This window comes from Nothobranchius furzeri, chromosome 11 (assembly GCF_043380555.1).
Source record: "Nothobranchius furzeri strain GRZ-AD chromosome 11, NfurGRZ-RIMD1, whole genome shotgun sequence".
Taxonomy (NCBI): domain Eukaryota; kingdom Metazoa; phylum Chordata; class Actinopteri; order Cyprinodontiformes; family Nothobranchiidae; genus Nothobranchius; species Nothobranchius furzeri.
Window position 1 is genome coordinate 60,213,886 of NC_091751.1, and position 14,523 is coordinate 60,228,408.

Below are 14,523 nucleotides of genomic sequence, written 5' to 3' on the forward strand. Positions count from 1 at the left end.
AGGTGGTTTGGGCATCTGGTCAGGATGCCTCCTGGACGCCTCCCTGGGGAGGTGTTTCGGGCATGTCCTGCCGGCAGGAGGCCCCCCGGTCGACCCAGGACACGTTGGAGAGGTTACATCTCCAATCTGGTCTGGGAACGCCTTGGGTTTCTGCCGGAGGAGCTGGTAGAGGTGGCTGGGGAAAGGACGGTCTGGAGCTCCCTAGTTGGGATGCTACCCCTGCGACCCAGACCCGGATAAGCAGAGGAAGACGACGACGACAACTATGCTTTCCACTCCAAAGGTAACATTTACGGTAATGTAGTGACAGTCACAATGATATGATGTAAAACTACCCTGAAATGTATTTACTGCCCCTAGTGCCAGCAAACTACAAACTACCACTTTAAAACATGCTAGATAATGCTGAAGGTAACGGCAAAATTTCATACTGTTTGTCCATCTCTTGTCATAAATTACAGAGGAAAGGTGATTTCTGTATAAAATAGAACTAATAGGAAAAATTGCATTATTTTTTTTCTCTCAGCAGGCTCAACAGGATGTCTGAGTGACTTCCTCTTCTGTGGTTGGTATTTGTAGTTTCCACCTAGAGTGCCTCAGCCTCCCTTTGGCATTTGTTGACCTTGTTATGTCAGTCTGAACCAAGAGAACAAGGATGGTTAGATCAATCAGTCAGAACCCAAAATAGGTCATGCCTTCCTCCTCTTGCTGTTATCCAAAAGTAAATGCAGATTTTTGGCTTTTCAAGGACCATAGATGGCCAATTAATGAAATCTGCTCAAGTTGTTTGCAGAGGAAACAAAAAGCAAAAAACAGTCAGTCTTTATTGCTTAGCTAGACTTTGTCCTACATTTGCCCAAATGTTAGATTTTATATATATTTACTGGTAAATTTGGATATGGCATTGAAAAAATTTGAATATTTTAGTCTTATGAGAGGATTATAATTTACAAGTTTATGGTACTTCCAACTCTTTCCTCTACAATGATTCTGTACTAAATAGCATACAGTCATGCGCTACTGAAACTACTGAAGAGAAAAGTGCAAGAGTGAAATGTCTCACATTCCCTGTACCCCTCATTTTATTACTGAGCTGTCACCACAACATTTTAGTAATATGTCTCATAAAAATCACCTGGCCGACTGTGTCAAAGGCGGATATAGAAATTTAAGCCTGATCCATTAATGGGAAATTTATTTTATACTGGATGTCAGGACGGGCCGGAGTCTGGCACTGGAGCCAGTGCTGATGGCTGTGAATGTTGTGCACATGCAATACTAAGCCGGTGAAATATGTACGTGGTCATGAATTTTCAATTTGTCAGGGTTTGCTTCCTTGGGGGATTATCACCTATAAACCATATGGGTGGTAAAAATAGAGTCTATTTGTTTTAAAATGGACACTGACACAGGGGGTTGGGGATAAAGATGGTTTTAAGTTTAATAAGACCAGGCTGGAGTAGAGTCTGCAGTGTGGGACAAGCTTTTAACCACTTTACCTGGGATTTTTCTCTAGTGTTTTAAGGGAATAGCCAGTGTTTTTTACCGAATGATCCATCATGCCATTATTGTTATATTCAGGTTTTGACTTAAAATACTCTTTACATGATGTATAACTTCAGATACTGAAGTGCTTAATGGGTTTTCGACGGGTGATATATACAGATCTGCTCGTTTTTGCACAATTTTTTTTATTTTTTTGTTTGAATTTTAATATTTTTGTCCAACACTTACTTACAGTGTTTACATATTACATTATGCACTTCCTTTGCAGTTTCTTTGATAATTATTATGATTTAATGTGTTTCTTAAATATTCAATTCAATGTATTTATTTATGTAGCGCCAAATCACGACAAAATGTGTGCAAAAGATAAAGATGAAGGTCCAAAATGACATATTTTTAGCAACAGATGCCAGGGATGTGGCGGCACTGCTGCTTATGGACTAAAGCCTGAGTCATGCTTCTGCGTCTGCGTCAGTGAGGAGACACGCAACACCATTATCCATCCTTGCGAGCCTGCTGGAGAGCCCTGGCAAGGACGGACGGAGTTGAGCTCTCTTTTCTAAACATCCGTTTGTCGAGACAGAGAATGCAAGCTTGTGATTGATCAGGGCACTGCTGTCGTCTACACCACCGCCATTGCGCCCTCAAAAACATAAAGATAGTAGATTCCTAAATCGTTGCAAGCAAGCAGTATTTTTGTGTGGGAGTAAGACCTTACCAAGGGATGCCCATTAGAGTCAAAAAGCCCTGTGGAATGCAAACTTTAGCAAAATAACAATCACATCAGACTCCCTTTCATCACTGGCAACAAGTGAAGAGGTAAATGTGTGAAACAACATTTCAGAATGACAGAAGTTTTGTAACTGTTTGTTACAAATCAGTAAATGCATTTTGCCTTCACGTAGAAGAAAACATGGCATCTAATATGGCGTCGCCCAGAGACTTAGAACCGTTCTCATGTATTTTAGACCTGATTTTCATGGTTATGTTATGAAGCCACCAATATTTTTCAACAACTGGGCACCATTTCATTCATTTTCAACAACATTTTGATGGATATTTACAGAAATTAATGGTAAAAACTAGGAATGCTTGATATTGACTTTTTTCCCGATATCCGATGTTATCTACCTCTTAATTTCCGATACGATATAACCCGATACCGATATATGTGAGGTCCCCCCATTAACGAAAGAAAACATTTATCTAGCCAACATCACAAACCTCCTGTCATGTGCACTTAAACTTTAAACATTATCTATGCAAAATGACTACTGCTTCATTTTCAAGTTAGGCAATGAAAAAAAATTGCCATATTTATTTTTTCTCCAACAGCAGCTGAATCATAAAATGTAAACATAACTTTACAATTGTAAGGTAAAGTGCAAACAACTGCAAAAGATAAAACAAAAAACTCCAGCATACTTTTAAACAGGGCCAGTAATTGGCCTACTTGTGAGTAACATTTTTAAAATGAACTGGGCTCAAGCCTTGCTCTAATTGAGCTCCACATGAAACTGGCTAGTAGCCATAACTTGATTATTACAATCAGTAAAGTAACTAAGCTCAATCAGCCCTACTCATTCAAGTAACCAAATGTGCAAATTAAAACAAATGTCCAGTAAACAAAAAATAGCACCCATAAGTACTGGCCCCAAAAATGTGGAACTGCCTTCCTGTTGTTAGACAATCAACCTCTCTTTGGAGTGACAAAGCCTGGCTCAGGCAGTACTGTAGGTCTCCATCTTCCTTTTAGATGACTGTTTTTATGACTGGTGGCAGGAAGGTACTTCACAGCTGAATGAACGGATGGATGAATGAATGAATGAAACGAGCTAGGATCCTGCTCCTCTTGTCTTTGAGTAACGTATACAGTCCCATTTACTTGTTTTGCTTCTTGTTTACTCCATGTCTATTCCTCAGTTATGATGCGATTGGCTCTTAGAACTTGACAAACAAGTTTTTTCCACACTATTCTACACATCTCACCACTTTCTATATGTTCAGAATCAGAATCAGAATAGGCTTTATTGCCAGCGCTCCAGCGACCCAGAACATAGGAACTTGACTCCGCAAACACACCTGACCAAGGTTAAACACACACACATTTAGACAAAACAGGTACAGGCAGTCACGAGAGCAGCCAGAACGGCGCTCATTTCATTAGATGAAAAGGGTGCTACATGAGGATAATTGGGGTAGGTAAAAAAAAAGGGCATAGCAGAGTTAGTCCCAGCAGGGAGTAGCTCTGTTATACAAAAAAAAAAAAAAACTCCTTAACATAGAAGCACGAACATCACAGTTACAAAACATCAGAGTCTGATGGGGAGGCGGGGTTGGGCGGGATCCTGAAGCCTCCAACAGGAGCTGCCCTTACGGCGCTCGGCCAGCTGCAGACATACAGGTGGGAGGGAGAATGAGGGACAGAGAGCACATTGAGTTCCTGCAGTTTGACCTCGAAGCAGAAGTCACAATCTGACGGCAGGGGGGGAAGGTCGGGACACAGCATCTGTCAGCATTCCTCCTTTCGTGGGGGTGATATTGATGGCAGCCTTGGAGGCAGCCTTGGCATCAGATGAGGATAAACAAGACTTTGTTTAGGGCAGGCAGAGAAAATTTTCCTCTCTGCCTTGAAGTCTATAAGCGGTCATTCATGTCCACCAGTGAAGCCAATTATACTTTCTAAACATCCCCACATCGTCCGGTGAACCTCTCCGAGATGACATCCAACTTGCGCACTAACACAGGCAACGCCGCGAGGATATTATCCAGCTTACGGTTCACCTCGAGTAACGTCCCAGTCTGTGAGGCCAATGCACGAACGGCACATTCCGTGGGTGCGGGTCGCACTCCAATCGCTCCCGGCTTCCCAAATTTCCAGAAAACCAGATATCCTCCCACTCCAATCAGAAGAACTCCAGTGATCATCAGGCCGAATATCCACAAATCTTCCAAGTCCTCGATGGACAGCTGAGATAGACACACGATTCGCCAGACCTCCCAAGAATCGAGTGCATATCCTCCTGCGAATGTCCCCTCGGGACAGGTTGGAGCCCCCTTCTCCGTTCTCATCGTAGAAATTTTTTTATCAATCACGTTGAATGACCAGTTAATTAGGTCCATTTCCAAAAAGAAGTAGTGATTTCAGGAGAAATGCAGAGAAGTGCTCTGTAGGAGACAGGACAGAGAGCCTTGGGGAAGCAGATGAGGGAGCTGAAGAAAAAGCGTCTGTGCTCTCTGAGGGCTGGAGAAGAAAAAATGTTGTTCTTAGTCTATTCTTTATGGACACATATTTACACCCATTTATCCTCTTGGCAGGGGTACAGCTATACTAATGCATACTAACATATTAAAGATGGCATCATGGGGTCATAGCCTAGCCATGAGGCCATTGTTGCCAACCCTTCTCCAATTCATCGAGCACTAAGCTATGCTGTTGGTACTGGCTTCCACATCATGGATACACCACTGCCTCTGCAACACTCCTCATTAAGTAACCACCATAACCTTCCTATGAATGTTTTGTGTATGCTCAAACTCAATTTTATTGTATTGAGAAGTCAACTGCAACCACATTATTTGCCTAAAGACCTTGTCAAGGTTCTGCAAAAAGAAACAATGATTTGGCAGTTTCCTTTGTCATAGTAGGATCTTGCCAAGTTATTGGTGCAGAAGACATAATATATGTATACAATGCATTTTTAACAATTTTGTAATTTAGCAAATTGTTCAGTCAGTATATCATTTTTAATTAGCATGTATTTGCAATTTCTTATTATTTGGGGAAAGTATGGCACGTTTAAGATCCCTGACCCAGGTGTTTCAGGGATTCATTAAAAAAATGTGTGACTTTACGCAGATGATGAACCCTCTGAGGGTTACAGGTTAAGGGGGGAAGAGGGGAAGGAAGAGACAAAGTTTCAAGGTAGTGAAAGTCATCCGATAACAAACAGAAGGCAAAAGGGTACAGAGGAGGACAGGAAAACTGCAAAAGAAGTGAAGCCAGCAAAGAACCAGTTTGTGAAAACAGAACATTTGCATAGCTAGGAGACTCACGGACAGAGATGAGCATTCCATAAATTACATTAGCAGCTTTAAATGTCAATAAAATTTGAGCACCACTGCTGATGAAGCATTGCTCCCCCCCCCCCCCCCCCTGGTGTGTGCTAATGTAATTAGCTTTTAGATTATTTATTCTCAGTGTTGACATGCTAAAACAGTTCTTATTTACTGCCATTGTGTCAATGAGCAGAAACACAAAACCAAAGCATTAGGCAGCTGTCTTGTGCCAAAATGTGTACATTGAGACCAATAGATTTCATAATCAGCCATTTGACTCAAGCAAAACACCAACATCCAAGCTGCTTTAGTGCACCACAGGCAGCATTTCACACCACAAGACTGTGCTGAAAAACCAACTCGATCCTTAACCACACATTTGGAAGATCATGACTAGTCAGTATGCATTACGTGGTCCTGAGAGAAGCTAAAAGTAAGGTATTGCCATGTGAATAGGGAACATGTTTGTAGGAGTTAGAAGTGTGATGCATTTCACCAGCTGTCAGGAGCTTGAAAGCCTTCAGAGCCTCGTGTAAGACTCGCTTCTTTCATAGTGAGGAAACTTCCTCCAGTACTTTTTGCACTCTTCTTGAGCTTCCCAGTGCTTTTGATTTGTTCTCTGTGGACTTTCTCAGGCTGATCTGGGCTACTGTATGGATCTTTACCTTTGAGTTGGTATGTTTGCCGCAACCAAGGCTCTGGTTGGAACAGTTTGCTGTACTCATATCACTTAGAACACATTAAATGCACAATATATAACAATTTTACAGTACAAAAGTAAAATTTCAGAACAGTCCAAAGTCTTAATCATGTTGAAACAGATTTTCTTAACTAGCTTGGCAGTTGTGAGGTTCTCTCTTTTCAAAAAAGATAAAGGATGAAATAGTAGAGTCCAAACTCCCCAAATTTGGGACAGAGGCCACCTTATGTGGGACATCATAAAATCAGTGTTACCCCTAGCAAGCCGTGGTGCTAGCTGAGTGTGTGTGTGTGTGGGGGGGGGGGTGGGGGGGGGGAAATACAGATATTATTATTCTCATATATTTCATGTTTGTTTAAATTCAACCTGAACAAGCAGACAGTTTGGAAAATGGGCTACAATGACCAAATTTAACCACAGGTTTTCGGTCTCACGCCACTCTTACATAATGCACCTTTAAACTGTTGGTAGTTCTCTATCAAACCTATGGCATTTCAAACTAAACAGTGAAAAAAAATCATTAAATCAATAGCTGTCCCAAAACTAAGCTAAATTACATACATTTCTTGGGAAAGGACCAAATTGGATGAAAACATATTTTAATAAATCACATATTTAAATATGTGATTCCTGAGGATTCTGAGATAGAAGAAAGCGTTTGTTGTCCACCATCTAGCAGCACTAAATGAGCCGAATGCCACATTCACACCTAAAGGGTTTTTAATTTTGTTTCAGCACCACCTCCAACATATAAAATTATAGATTAGACAAGCTGATGGCACATCGTTTTAATATTTATTCTATTCCCTTCAGTTTGCTGATGTGTGTACATTAATTTAAACACTTTCTTTGGTCTACAAGTATTTCCACATTATAACCATTTACAATTTAGTAAAAGTTTGAGTCATTTCAAATTTGAGAAACTCCAAATATATTACACACTTTATGCGTAGTCTGGTCAAAACATGCAAATGTATATATATACAGACACACAACTGATATATGTGTCTGAAATTTACAAGTGGAATACTAGTATGCATGTGTATTTGTTCCTCTGTGGACCAAAAATACTACCAGGCACATGAGTTCTTGTCTTTGGATTTCTTATTTAGGATGTAGAATAGATACAGAAGAGCTCATTTCTGTTCTCACCACTGTCCTCAATCTTTCAAAACAATCTAAAGGGAAAATCTATTTTCTGCATTTACGTTTTGCTCAAGGATACACAAAAGACGTTCTGCCACAGTTTAAAACTGTACACAGCAATCTAGTATTTTACACAGATGGATTATCTATTAAAAAACATGCAAGCATGCAGCAATGTACCACAGTAGAACAGCTCATTTAACTCAGCGAAAGCATTTATTTATAATGTTATAGCCCCAGTTTCATCATTCTGGTCATGGCAGTTTTAGGGTTGTACTTGTTTTTTTCCAAGCCTGACTTGTGGCAACTCATTATTTTTTTCCTGTAGGATTTTTCATCAGATAAGTCATAATCTGTCCATCTAAATGATGCCCATGACCACAAAACATTAAATGTCAGTAACTCTCATCCACCTTTACATCTCTAAGATTCAACACATTTATATCCCAAGCTAGTAACATTAAAAGATTGGAGTCTTTTTAGTGTTTTACATGCATAAGTTGCATTTGTGAGTATGCCTATCTAGTTATCTTTTCAGATTTTGAACACATGTATACATTTTTTTTTTAGTTGGGTTGTTTGTCTCATTTAATGCTGACTTAGAGAGTCTGACAAATGGTTGGCTCAAAGGCTCACAGCCTCTAAATACCTGAGGAGTTAATTGGGTCAAACCAATAGGTACTTTGACGGGGAGGATGGTTTTTGTCTAGTTTCTTTTCATTTCAATATATATATTTGATAATTTTTCCTTAATGTTTTAGATTTGTTAACAAGCTAACTACAGCTTTGTTTTACCTTTTTTGTAGCCAATATTTGTATTTTTTATTTATTTTTTGTCACCCCTTATTACCAGGGTATTAAATTCTGGTCCTGGAGGGCCAGTATCCAGCACGTTTTGGGTTTCTGTTCTCCAACACATTGATTTAGGGGTTCAATCACCTGTGCAGCAGCTCATCAGGCTCTGCTCAAGCCTGTAAATCATCTGCTGATTGACATCAGGTGTGTCTGGCCCAGAATTGAATACCCCTCCCTTTTTGTGTCAAGTATTTGATCAGCATTGATTACACTCAGGTGTGTCCTTGGCTTGTTCAGTCAGTAGAGTTCTTCTTGTAAAATAGTAGAACTTTTTTTTTAACATACTTAATGAGCTTAAAGATTTTGTTAAATATAGCAACATTTAAAAGCCCATCTTTTTTTCAATTAATCTTACGAGTTCTCTTGTTTTAACAACGCAGTATTTCATAACTATATTCAAATGTGCAGTTAGCTAGATTGAAAAGTACTTTTCATTCAGTGAAAAATGATGGAGCTTCTACAACGAGTGTAAAATGATTTCATGAAGTTTCCTAAAATCCATGAAAGACAAGTTCAAAATGAACAGTTTTATAAATGTCCAACTTCAAGCACTTTTCTACAATTATAAAGTATGCTAAATTACTAAAGTCTAATGATTTTAATAGTTGTTTTGGGAAACTGACTTATTTTATTATCCATGTTCTATTGATCATTTGGCACAGATTCTTTTCTCATAAGCTGTCAGACTGATTAAAAGAGTGGATAAAAGAGTGGATTGTATTTATTTGTGATCAGTGCTGCAAAATTTCCATTTCGTGGATCTTGCAACAGTTTATTTTAGTCATTTAGCAAGAATTATATCCCATAATTGTGTTTGTGGATCAGTGTTAATTTTGACGAGACATTTTTATTCAGTTTTATCCTTTTGACAAAAACATTCTTTTTAATTTTTGTCACAATTTAGTCATCCAATTTCTTTTCATTTTAGTCTAATTTTAGTACACTCAAATTGAAAGCAGTTTTAGTTGTATTTTTATTCTGATGTAATAGTTTTCAACTTATGTAAAGGAAATGTTAAATTCACATTTCACAGTAAACTCTATATTTATAATTGTTTCTATAATAATAATCACTGGAATATTCCAAAAGTAACACTGGCAGTTTAAAATTGTGTCTGTCAGTATTAACAAAGTAAACAAATCTGTATATTGTGCAATTATATTTGTAACATGACAGCAATGACATCATTCCATCAAAACATTAAAGTTTTACTGAGGAGGTAAACTAACGGTAAGAATGGTTTCAAGGTGCATTTATTCGTTTTCATTAGACTAATTTATCAAGGTGACACCTGAACGTTTCTCCTCACCAAAACACAGCTAGAACACCGAACTCTGGTCATATTGACCGTAGAAGTGTCACAAAAAGAAAAACAAGATGCACGGCGGGCTGCTTCGTGAGCTCAGGCCAATTCGCTCAGCTCAGACACCAGCCTTTCCTGCCCCCTGCTCGTTTCTAACACCGTAACACTATTAAGCCTCAGAAACACAGAAGACAGATACGCTGCATCAAATGCCACAGGTTTGGGAAGTCAGCGGGTCACATAGGACTCGCTACAAATACTTTTCAGATGGTCATATTTAATGTTTTTCCTTCCAGCCTCGGACATTTAGACATCAATATATGATGCCTGGTTACTGCTAGCTTGTTCAAACAGCAGCCGGTTCCGGACTCTTATTAGTTATTTTCTCATCTGGTCTCGCCTGTTTCATTTACTTATAGGTCCTTTTTTCCAGACTCCGATCTTTTCCATTTTATGATTGCATTTTTGTTTTTGTCGTTTCTTATTCATCAACAAAAACGTTGATAAATATTCATCATTTCGTTTTCTTTAGTTCTTTGTTGTGCGCAGTGTGACGAGGGTTTGTTTTTACCTTTGCCGACATGTTTAGACTTCACTGCCATCTTCGTCAGGGTAACCGCCGGATTTTGGTGGCGTCACTTCCTTTTATCCACAGGCAGCAGAGGACGATATTGCCCTCTGCTACCCGCGCCCTCTCCGCTGATCACAGTGTCCCATAAATGGTCCAGCGTGTAGACTCCTACTTCCCTGTTCATGGTCCTGGATCCACGCCTCCCTATTTCAACTGCTTCTTTGATCTATCCTGATCGCGGATGAAAGGAAGTGATGCCACCAACATCCGGCGCTTACCCTGACAAAGACGGCAGTGACGCCGAAACATGGCGGTAAAGGTAAAAACAAACCTAAAGACAGCGAAATCAGAAAACAAACATAGTACGAACATAACAAAGAACAATGTTCGTCATATTTTAGGCTTTTTTGACCTGTGTGTTTTTATTTCATTTTAGTCCGCAAAAATTAATTTGTTCCCCTCCCCCCCCCAAAAAAAACGAACAAAATTAACACTGTTGTCGACACTACGTAAAATATTATTATTCAGGCTGAAGACACATGAGTTAAAAGTGACTTGCACTTAAGGATTAACATGAATGCTATGATTATATCAATAACATTAGCTGGGAGGCCAATGTCAACACACATACTTAGGATTATGGATGTTTAAGGGGCCCCACAATGATGGTCCTCTGCTCTTTGCATGTGCATAATGTATAAGGCTTGAAGATGGATATAAGGCAATGCAGTTGACGACATCATATTGATGTGGATCTCTCAGCAGGTTTAATGTATCTAAGTATTGATGGTAGATGTACAGCCTTTTTTGTAACAAGGGATTTTAGGAGCTCTGCTGTTAGCATACCTTGTTAGCACACAGCTGCTACTATGGATTTACAATTGATCACAAGACACTTAGAGACACATCTACAATGAAAAGGCTTTGGGATAGAAAAATAAAAAATAAAACGCACTTGCATCAGGGCTGTTATTACTTTAGTCCCAGTCAAGAGTGTGTGGTGGTAAATGCATTTCACCCTAACACAATTCTATGGATTTATTGCAAACAGACAAATGTTTTGTTTATCCTCCACTCATGACCCTGTGGTGCTTAGAGGCTTTTTCGTTAGGGAGCGACTCAGTCACATCCTGAAGGTAACAATCTGCTGTTTTATGCGTGAACACGTGTTCAAGGTTGGGGGTGTTGACTCTAATCCCCACTGATGCATAGGAAGCTGTAAAACACACCAGTGCATGCTTTAATTCACGGCCACGGTCATAATCCGGTCCGGGAAAATCACAAACAGATTGGATGACTAGAGACGACTACAGGGTGGACCAACACCAACTGGGAATTTATTGGATTGCTGCCAAGGATAAACACACCCCACCTTATCCGAGAATATAGTGATAAAGTGACTTGTGGAGTTTGGATGTAATATCTGTTACGACCCCTCCCTTCCAACCGGGAGCAATTCTGAAGTGAAACGGGAGCAAAAGCGCTCCATGCCGCTGGTCCTGTGAGGTCACAAAATCACAGGAGAAGTGCAACACCACATGTGATTTTAGAAGTTACAAGCAGTTATGGTTACAACCAAATAGGTCTGGTTTATATTCTGTACCATTTTGCTCAGCTATGGGGAGCTGCATGTGACTTTTATTTTGAAGGTTGCTGGATGTTTGTTTGACTTCCTGTCTGGCCCAACCTAAATTGCGAAGTTTGGCATGTTTAGGAAGCGTAGTGCATCCAAAATAGACTTGAAATGTAATGATAGCATCCCTATTCTGGGATGTGTCTAAAACGTTGCTGCTGGTGGAAAAGAACTTGTCCACTATCCACACCTGTCCACTATAACAGAGGCTAATTGCTTCATAGTACATTTTGCGGCCATTTTGCAATGATTACACATCTGATGGAAGGAAGGTTGAGGGCCAGGAGTGTGTTTCATCTTTTGGCATTTTATGGTGGTTGGCAATCAACGTCAGGTGCATAACCACCATCTACCGATCTGGGGTTTGGACTGGCACTTCTCTCGTATCTCTCCTCTTAAATGCTCCTCCCCACCACCCCCACGTCACCCAGAAACCTCAACACTTCTCTAATACACTCATCACTTGCCCCGCTTTTAACATTTCTCTCACTTCCAGCCTGCACCCCTCTCTTCTTAATGTTCTCTCCAGCCCAGACTTACTCTACACACCTGTGACCCATTCATTAATTAGCTCACCTGCTTCTTATTCAGTAATCGTCCCTTTTCATTTAAAGAGCAAGTAACGTCTAAATTAACTTTTTTTGCTGATGAACTGTATAAATGAGTGTCTAATAGTGTTTTAAATGTGTGCATTCTTTATTTTAGCATTTTGGTGCATTTTCTTTAAAAATTAAAAATTCTGTCTAAAAACCACAGTAATGCGCCACCTTCAGCTGAAAACATAGAATTTGAGTCATTTTGAATAAATTTTAGCCAATGGCTAAAGAGTAAAGTACTACGTAAACCAGTAGAGTACTACGTAGCAGCTCCGTGCCAAAGTTATAAAAGCAACGAGCGTCTCGGCCACGCCCTGTGGCGAGTGGGAGTTGGATTTGCAAGCGAGTGTAGGAGGTCAGCGGTAGTTCAGCATTAGCGTATAGCATTAGCATATCCTAGTCTTTAGCATATCTTTTAGTGTTATAAATACTTATTTAGTGTTAGCTTGGCTGTTGTATATTATAGTTTAGTTAGTGTTTGGCTGTTAATGTAATTGGGAAAGTAGTTCGGGTTTAGTGTTCCATATCGTCTTAGTATTGGTGAGTAGGTGTAGTGTAGTATGGTTGCGGTGACTCTGTGGGCATTTTACCCGCGATTCTGCACGTCTCCGTTTGAAGAGGGAGGCTGTGCCCACCGTGGCTCTTCCGCGATTTGGATGCAGCCCACCGACTCTGCTCCCCCACCACGGCGGGCTCCAGTCTGAGGTGAGTCAGCTAAATAAACGTTTTAACATCTTCTAAAGACAATTCCCTACCTAAATGCAAAGTCTGAGAGACGTGGTTCACTTCCTTTAGCTAGTCAGTCGGCAATTCTGCAACAGTGACTAACTGACGCAGCACTTGTTGACAGCATTACAGCGTGAAATCCAGCTTGTGACCCGGTTCTGTGAGGAATTCTGTTCAGGAGGTCACATTTCAGGCTCTCCACATCATATGTGACTGACTTTTACGTTATAACAACGATCACACACTAGGAATGTTATAAAGCGCCTATATAGGAGATTCTTTTGTATATTATCTGACTATAAACTCCAACAACAATGTGCTTCTATTTTTTTTTTTCAGGCTAAATCTACCCAAGACACTGGCTGTCAGACTGATTTAGCTGCATGAATGTACTTGTCCAGGCTGATGTGAAACCTTCCCTGTAGCAAAGGTGAATTATTTTTAATAATCTTCTATGTAAACATTTTATTATCACCTTCTAGTTTTAATTTGTTTTACAGATTATTTTTACACGTGATTTTATGCTCTTTTAAACATTTATAAATGTGCTGCTTCTTTGTTTTTACATAGCCAGCCAGAATGGAGTTCACAGCCGCAGTGTGTCTGGTGACCCACGGGGACCATGATGAAAATTCATCTTCCAGAAGGTCCCAGAGCGTCCAGACCCCCTGAAAAGACCAAGGTGTGAGGTGTCTGCTGTTGATTCCAGCTTCCACCTCAGTGACAGTGCAAGCTCAGTGAACTGTTCAAGGTAAAAAAAAAATTAAAACATTTCAGAATTTTTAAGATGTTAACAATTAAATAAGTATGTGATTACATCATGACGGAGGCTACTGATTCTGCCCGTGACACTTGGTGGTGACGTGTAAGCTGATTCTCCTGGAAAATAACTTTTACATTAAATATTTTGTTTTTGCTATCAAAAGTAAATTAACTAATAACCTGCATTATTGCAGGACATTCAGCAAAATATGGACTACACCATGAGGCATGCACACATTAATATTCTATAAGAGCACATAAGGTGAGCAACACCACATATTGTACACTGTCCTGAATTTGTTTTCTTTCTGCATCTCATTAGCCTGGCTGATCACCTGATAACTCCTGTCATCTGGTTATGACAGCATGAGGATGTCCTCACACACCTGTAACCTATCAGCTCATCTGGCAGAATAGAGAGAGAAGAGACAACACCACATCTCCTGTTCCTGGAAAGCCTTCAGCCTTCCTTCGATGACTGAGAACCTCCATCAGCTCTGTCTCCTGTCTGCCTACAATTATTATAATAAATATTGTGTTTGACAAGTTTTTTGTGCTGCCAAATATCTCATTTAGATTCCAGTTTTGATATTTTAATGGATATTTATAAATTACATTGAATATCACATTTTTGTTGCATGTTTAACTAGCTATTGTGATTAATTA

General features: G+C 39.8%; 1 protein-coding gene and 1 long non-coding RNA gene across 10 annotated transcripts in view; both read left to right on the plus strand.

The window, feature by feature from the left end:
• Positions 1-14,523, plus strand: part of astn1 (astrotactin 1) — a 556,409-nt gene that overhangs the window by 51,847 nt on the left and 490,039 nt on the right. The gene's annotated exons all lie outside the window — the stretch shown is intronic.
• On the plus strand, positions 10,589-14,403 carry LOC129164930 (uncharacterized). 3 transcript variants are annotated; one of them, XR_008564400.2, is made up of 4 exons: positions 10,589-13,074; positions 13,435-13,525; positions 13,666-13,846; positions 14,180-14,403. It is a non-coding gene; the product is annotated as an uncharacterized lncRNA (long non-coding RNA). The 3 variants fall into 3 exon arrangements; XR_008564398.2 differs by having other exon boundaries at positions 10,590-13,525; positions 14,052-14,403; XR_011515496.1 differs by having other exon boundaries at positions 12,399-13,525.